We start from the raw sequence: 8436 nt of genomic DNA, 5'->3' as shown, positions 1-8436 counted from the left end.
TTTTGAATTTGTTGTTTATGAATGTTAAAATTGTTGGCTCTTGAAAGAATAATGAAAAAAGAGAAATGTTATTGATAATCTAAAAAATCATAAAATTGATTCTTGAAGCAAGAAAAAACAGTGAATATACAAAGCTTGCGAAAAAAAATATGAAAAGAAAAGAAAAGAAAATAGCAAAAAAATAAAAAAAATAAAAAAGAAAAAAGAAAAAGCCAATAACCCTTTAAACCAAAAGGCAAGGGTAAAAAGGATCCAAGGCTTTGAGCATTAATGGATAGGAGGGCCCAAAGGAATAAAATCCTGGCCTAAGCGGCTAAATCAAGCTGTCCCTAACCATGTGCTTGTGGCGTGAAGATGTCAAGTGAAAAGCTTGAGACTGAGCGGTTAAAGTCGTGGTCCAAAGCAAAAAGAGTGTGCTTAAGAGCTCTGGGCACCTCTAACTGGGGACTCTAGCAAAGCTGAGTCACAATCTGAAAAGGTTCACCTAGTTATGTGTCTGTGGCATTTATGTATCCGGTGGTAATACTGGAAAACAAAATGCTTAGGGTCACGGCCAAGACTCATAAAGTAGCTGTGTTCAAGAATCAACATACTGAACTAGGAGAATCAATAACACTATCTGAATTCTGAGTTCCTATGGATGCCAATCATTCTGAACTTCAAAGGATAAAGTGAGATGCCAAAACTGTTCAGAAGCAAAAAGGCTACAAGTCCCGCTCATCTAATTGAAGCTAATCTTCATTGATATTTTTGAGATTTATTGTATTTTCTCTTCTTTTTATCCTATTTTGTTTTCAGTTGCTTGGGGACAAGCAACAATTTAATTTTGGTGTTATGATGAGCGGATAATTTATACCCTTTTTGGCATTGTTTTTACATAGTTTTTAGTATGTTTTAATTACTTTTTATTATATTTTTATTAGTTTTTATGCAAAAATCACATTTCTTGACTTTACTATGAGTTTGTGTATTTTTCTGTAATTTCAGGTATTTTTTGGCTGAAATTGAGGGACCTGAGCAAAAATCTGATTCAGAGGCTGAAAAAGGACTGTAGATGCTATTGGATTCTGACTCTCCTGCACTCGAAGTGAATTTTCTGGAGCTACAGAAACCCAATTGGTGCTCTCTCAATTGCGTTGGAAAGTAGACATCCTGGGCTTTCAGCAATATATAATAGTCCATACTTTGCGCGAGATTTGATGGCCCAAACTGGCGTCCAAAACCAGCCTAAAACATCTTGGCGTAAAACGCCCAAACTAGCACCAGAATTGGAGTTAAACGCCCAAACTGGCACCAAAGCTGACGTTTAACTCCAGGAACAGCCTATGCACGTGAAAGCTTCAATGCTCAGCCTAAGCACACACCAAGTGGGCCCCGAAAGTGGATTTCTGCACTATCTGCACTTAGTTATTCATTTTTTGTAAACCTAAGTTACTAGTTTAGTATAAATAGCACTTTTTACTATTGTATTCAAACGATCTTATGCTATCATAGACCATTGTTCACGTTTGGAGGCTGGCCTCACAGCCATGCCTAGACTTTTTTCACTTATGTATTTTCTACGGTGGAGTTTCTACACCCCATAGATTAAGGTGTGGAACTCTGCTGTTCTTAAAGACTTAATGCAAGTACTATTGTTTTTCTTTCAATTCATGCCTACTTCTTCTCCAAGATATACTCTCGTACTTAATTCAGTTAAGTCAGAATGAAGGGGTGACCCGTGACAATCACCCAATCTTCGTTACTCACTTAGCCAAGATCCGCGTGCCTGACAACTGGTGCATGAAATTACAATCACACTTTTGCAACTCCGCACAACTAACCAGCAAGTGCACTGGGTCGTCCAAGTAATACCTTACGTGAGTAAGGGTCGATCCCACGGAGATTGTCGGCTTGAATCAAGCTATGGTTATCTTGTAACTCTTAGTCAGGATATCAATAATTCTCAGATTTGATTGTAAAAAGTAAAAGAACATGAAATAAATACTTGTTATGCAGTAATGAAGAACAGGTTGAGGCTTTGGAGATGCTTTGTCTTCTGAATCTCTGCTTTCCTACTATCTTCTTCTTCATGCACACAAGGCTCCTTCCATGGCAAGCTTTATGTTGGGCATCACCGTTGTCAATGGCTACTTCCCGTCCTCTCAGTGAAAATGTTCCAAATGACCGGTCACCGCACGGCTAATCATTTGTCGGTTCTCGATCATGTCGGAATAGGATCCATTGATCCTTTTGTGTCTGTCACACGCCCAACAATCGTGAGTTTGAAGCTCGTCACAGTCATCCCTTCCCAGATCCTACTCAGAATACCATAGACAAGGTTTAGACGTTCCGGATCTCAGGAATGACCGCCAATAATTCTAGCTTATACCACGAAGGTTCCAATCTTACATTAGAAACCCAAGAGATACACATTCAAGCTTGATTGCATGTAGAACAGAGGTGGTTGTCAGGCACGCGTTCATAGGTGAGAATGATGATGATTGTCACGGATCATCACATTCATCAGGTTGAAGTACGAATGAATATCTTAGAATAGAAGCAAGCGTGATAGAATGGAAAACAGTAGTAATTGCATTAATTCATGAAGAACAGCAGAGCTCCTTACCCCCAACAATGGGGTTTAGAGACTCATGCCGTAGAAGATACAATATGAAACGTGTAGAATGTCATGAGGTACAAGATGAATCACTAAAAGTAGTTTTTATAGTAAACTGGTGACTTAGGGTTACAGAAAATGAGTAAGCTAGGGTGTTTTGTGTAAAAATCCACCTCCGGGGCCCACTTAGTGTGTGCTTGGGCTGAGCATTGAAGCTTTCATGTGTAGAGACTTTTCTTGGAGTTAAACACCAGTTTTTGTGCCAGTTTGGGCGTTTAACTCCAGTTTTTATGCCAGTTTTGGCGTTAAACGCCAGAATTCTTGAGCTGACTGGGAACGCCTGTTTGGGCCATCAAATCTCGGGCAAAGTATGGACTATTATATATTGCTGGAAAGCCCAAGATGTCTAATTTCCAACGCAATTAAGAGAGCGCTAATTGGGCTTCTGTAGCTCCAGAAAATCTACTTCGAGTGCAGGGAGGTCAAAATCTAACAGCATCTGCAGTCCTTTTTCAGCCTCTGAATCAGATTTTTGCTCAGGTCCCTCAATTTCAGCCAGAAAATACCTGAAATCACAGAAAAATACACAAACTCATAGTAAAGTCCAGAAAAGTAAATTTTAAATAAAAACTAATAAAAATATAGTAAAAACTAACTAAAATATACTAAAAACATACTAAAAATAATGCCAAAAAGCGTATAAATTATCCACTCATCACAACACCAAACTTAAATTGTTGCTTGTCCCCAAGTAACTGAAAATCAAATAGGATAAAAAGAAGAGACTATACAATGAATTCCAAAAACATCTATGAAGATCAATATTAATTAGATGAGCGGGGCTTTTAGCTTTTTGCCTCTGAACGGTTTTGGCATCTCACTTTATCCTTTGAAGTTCAGAATGATTAGCTTCTATAGGAACTCAGAATCCAGATAGTGTTATTGATTCTCCTAGTTAAGTATGTTGATTCTTGAACACAGCTAATTTATGAGTCTTGGCCGTGACCCTAAGCATTTTGTTTTCCAGTATTACCACCGAATACATAAATGCCACAGACACATAACTGGGTGAACCTTTTCAGATTGTTACTCAACTTTGCTAGAGTCCCCAATTAGAGGTGTCCAGAGCTCTTAAGCACACTCTTTTTGCTTTTGGACCACGACTTTAACCGCTCAGTCTCAAGTTTTCACTTGACACCTTCACGCCACAAGCACATGGTTAAGGACAGCTTGGTTTAGCCGCTTAGGCCAGGATTTTATTCCTGTGGGCCCTCCTATCCACTGATGCTCAAAGCCTTGGATCCTTTTTATTACCCTTGCCTTTTGGTTTAAAGGGCTATTGGCTTTTTCTGCTTGCTTTTCTTTTTCTTCTTTTTTTTTCTTTTTTTTTTCGCATATATTTTTTTCTGCAAGCTTTTCACTGCTTTTTCTTGCTTCAAGAATCAATTTTATGATTTTTCAGATCATCAAATAACATTTCTCTTTTTCCATCATTCTTTCAAGAGCCAACAATTTTAACATTCATAAACAATCAAATTCAAAAAAATGCACTGTTCAAGCATTCATTCAGAAAACAAGAGTATTGCCACCACATCAAAATAATTAAACTGTTTTAAAATTTGAAATTCATGTACTTCTTTTTTTTTTCAATTAAAAACACTTTTTATTTAAGAAGGTGATGGATTCATGGGACATTTATAGCTTTAAGACATAAACTTTAAATTTTTTTTATTGATTATGGAATAAAAATAAGACGCAAAAATAAATATAGGAGCAAACCAATAATAATAGAAGGCAGAAAATAAAAAAACAGAAAAATAAATGACTCTTAATAATAAAGGTTATCACAGAGTTAGGACTCAACAACCTTGATTTTGAGATGTGGATGCTCCATCAATCTGTGGGGTGCTTGGTCCTTCAAGGGAGAGCTTCTGACGCTTCAGCTCCTTTAGCTCGCGCCCTTGCTTCTCCTGTTCCTTCAGCAGTTTGCAGAGCATGCAGTTTTGATTCTGCTGTTCTTCCTTAAGTTGTTCCATAGCTTCTTGCAGCTTGGTAACAGATGCTTCTAGGCGGGTCCAGTAGTCAATTTCAGGAATTTCTGGGAGGAACTCCTGCTCCCTCCTTTTTATGGAGTTGTCTTGAACTTGTCCTTCCATTAACTTGTTGGTGATTGGGTGTTCGATTGGGATGAATTCATCTACTCCCATTCTTACCCCAGCATCTTTACATAGCAGAGAAATTAAGCTTGGGTAGGCCAGTTTGGCTTCAGAGGAGTTCTTGTTTGCAATTGTGTAAATCTCACAAGAAATCAGATGATGAATCTCCACTTCTTTTCCAAGCATAATACAATGGATCATCATGGCTCTTTTGACAGTGACCTCAGAGCGGTTGCTAGTGGGCAATATAGAACACCCAATGAAGTCCAGCCAGCCTCTTGCAACTAGTTTGAGATCTCCCCTCTTGAGTTGGTTTGGGACACCTTTTGAATTGGTTATCCACTTAGTTCCAGGGAGGCATATGTCCTCTAGAACTTGATCCAACCCCTTATCTACTCTCACCATTCTCCTATTAAAGGATTCTGGATCATCTTGTAGTTGAGGCAATTTGAAGACCTCTCTTATTTTGTCCAGATGGAAGTAAATAAGCCTCCCTCTGACCATGGTTCGGTAGGTGTGAAAGGCGGTTCCATTTATTCTCTGCTTATCTGTCAGGGACAGATTTGAGTAGAATTCCTGAACCATGTTTCTTCCAACCTTTTTCTCAGGATTGGCTAGAATTTCCCATCCTCTGTTTCGAATTTGCTCTTAAATCTCCGGATATTCATCTTCTTTCAGATTGAATTTAACTTCCGGGATCACTGACCTCAGACCCATTATTTTATGGTAATGGTCTGCATGTTCTTTGGTTAAGAACCTCTCTTGATTCCAAAGACTCTTTGGAGTATTCTATTTCTTGCCTCTTGATTTGGTTTGTTTTCCCTTAGGTGCCATGATCTTGATGAGTCTTAGCTCAGTGATCACGAAAAAGCACACCATACTTAGAGGTTTGCTTGCCCTCAAGCAAAAGAAAGGAAAGGGGAGAAAGAGGAGAAGAGGAAAATTCGAATGGTGGAGAGGAGGGGATGGCCGAATGTATATTTATAGGTGGAGGGGAGGGATTTCGAAAAATTTGAAAGAGATATGACATAGAGATATGATTGATGGAAGAAAATAAAATCATGATATGAAAAAGATGAGATTTGTAATTGAAAAAGATATAAAGATGTTAAATCTGAAAATTTGGTTCATCTAAAAATTAAGAGATGATATGATGAGTTGAAAAAGATTTGGAAAGAAATTAAGAAGATAATTGAGTTTTTGAAGAAGATTTGGGAAGGATTTGAAAGAAAATTGAGGGTGAATGATGAAAGTTTGAAACATGTTTATGCAGAAAAGTATGAATCAAAACATGAAAATTTGAAAAAAATTTGAAGTTGGAAACAAAATCTCCTCCCCCTGCCTTTCTGGCATTAAACGCCCAGAATGGTATCCATTCTGGCGTTTAACGCCCAATTGTTGACCATTATGGGCGTTAAACGCCCAGCCAGGTACCCTGGCTGGCGTTAAACGCCAGAAACCCCTTTATCACTGGGCGTTTTTCTGAACGCCCAGAATGGCACCCATTTTGGCATTTAACTCCCAAAATGGTACCTTTACTAGCGTTAAACACCCAAAATGCCCTTTACAGGCGTTTTCTTGCCAGCAATCTCCTTTTCTCTGCTTTTTGCATTGAATCCTTCTGTAACTCTGTGAATTCCTTCAATTTTGATGATTTACCTTTGAAGAAAAATGTATATCAAACTTCTATAAGTATTAATTAAAACAAATAACTTGCTAATGGCTGGGTTGCCTCCTAGCAAGCACTTCTTTACTGTCTTTAGCTGGACCTTTACTGAGCTTCATTCAAGCCTCAATTTTGAGCATTCTTGCTCAAAATTGCTTTCAAGATAATGTTTGATTCTCTGTCCATTAACAATGAACTTTTTGTCAGAATCAATATCTTGAAGCTCAACATATCCATATGGTGACACTCCTGTAATCACATATGGTTCCCTTCACCGGGATTTTAATTTCCCAGGGAATAATCTGAGCCTAGAGTTGAACAGCAGAACTTTTTGTCCTGGCTCAAAGACTCTGGATGACAATTTCTTGTCATGCCACTTTTTTGCTTTTTCCTTATAAATTTTTGCATTTTCAAAAGCATTGAGTCTAAACTCCTCTAGCTCATTTAGCTGAAGCAATCTTTTCTCACCAGCTAACTTAGCATCCATGTTTAGGAATCTGGTTGCCCAGTAGGCTTTATGTTCCAGTTCCACGGGCAGATGACAAGCCTTGCCATACACAAGCTGGTATGGAGAGGTTCCTATAGGAGTCTTGAATGTTGTTCTGTATGCCCACAGAGCATCATCCAAGCTCTTTGCCCAATCCTTTCTACGGGCAATTACAGTCCGTTCCAGGATTCTCTTTAATTCTCTGTTAGAGACTTCAGCCTGCCCATTTGTCTGTGGATGATACGGAGTTTCTACTTTGTGGCTAATTCCATATCGAACCATAGCAGAGTAAAGCTGTTTATTGCAGAAATGGGTGCCCCCATCACTGATTAGTACTCTGGGAACACTAAATCTGCTGAAAATATGTTTCTGGAGGAACTTCAGCACATTCTTGGTATCATTAGTGGGTGTGGCAATTGCTTCCACCCATTTAGATACGTAGTCTACTGCCACCAGAATGTAAGTGTTTGAGTATGATGGTGGGAAAGGACCTATGAAGTCAATACCTCATACATCAAACAACTCAATCTCTAAGATCCCTTGTTGAGGCATGGCATAACCATGAGGCAAGTTACCAGCTCTTTGGCAACTATCATAGTTACGCACAAACCCTCGGGTATCTCTATAGAGAGTAGGCCAATAGAAGCCACATTGGAGGACTTTAGTGGCTGTTCACTCACTTCCGAAATGTCCTCCATACTGTGATCCATGGCAATACCACAGGATCTTCTGTGCCTCCTCTCTAGGGACGCATCTGCGGATCATTCCGTCTGCGCATCTCTTAAAGAGATATGGTTCATCCTATAAGTAGTACATTGCATCAGAAATTAGTTTTTTCTTTTGCAACCTGCTGTACTCCTGGGGTATTGATGAGCGGATAATTTATACGCTTTTTGACATTGTTTTTAGCATGTTTTTAGTAGGATCTAGTCACTTTTAGGGATGTTTTTAATAGATTTTGTGTTAAATTCACATTTTTGGACTTTACTATGAGTTTGTGTCTTTTTCTATGATTTCAGGTATTTTCTGGCTGAAATTGAGGGACTTGAGCAGAAATCAGATTCAGAGGTTGAAAAAGGACTGCTGATGCTGTTGGATTCTGACCTCCCTGCACTCAAAGTGGATTTTATGGAGCTACAGAACTCGGAATGGTGCGCTTCCAATTGCGTTAGAAAGTAGACATCCAGGGCTTTCCAGCAATATATAATAGTCCATACTTTGGCCAAGAATTGACGACGTAAACTGGCGTTCAACGCCAGCCTTCTGCCCAAATCTGGCGTCCAGCGCCAGAAAAGGATCCAAAACCAGAGTTGAACGCCCAAACTGGCACAGGAACTGGCGTTCAACTCCACAAATGGCCTCTGCACGTGTAACACTCAAGCCCAAGCCCAAGCACACACCAAGTGGGCCCCGAAAGTGGATTTGTACATCAATTACTTACTCATGTAAACCCTAGTGACTAGTTTATTATAAATAGGACCTCTTACTATTGTATTAGGCATCCTGGATTGTATTTTGATCCTGTGAT

This window comes from Arachis hypogaea, chromosome 15, assembly GCF_003086295.3.
Source record: "Arachis hypogaea cultivar Tifrunner chromosome 15, arahy.Tifrunner.gnm2.J5K5, whole genome shotgun sequence".
NCBI lineage: Eukaryota > Viridiplantae > Streptophyta > Magnoliopsida > Fabales > Fabaceae > Arachis > Arachis hypogaea.
The sequence above is the reverse complement of the archived record's forward strand: the minus strand, read 5'-3'. Positions refer to the sequence as shown.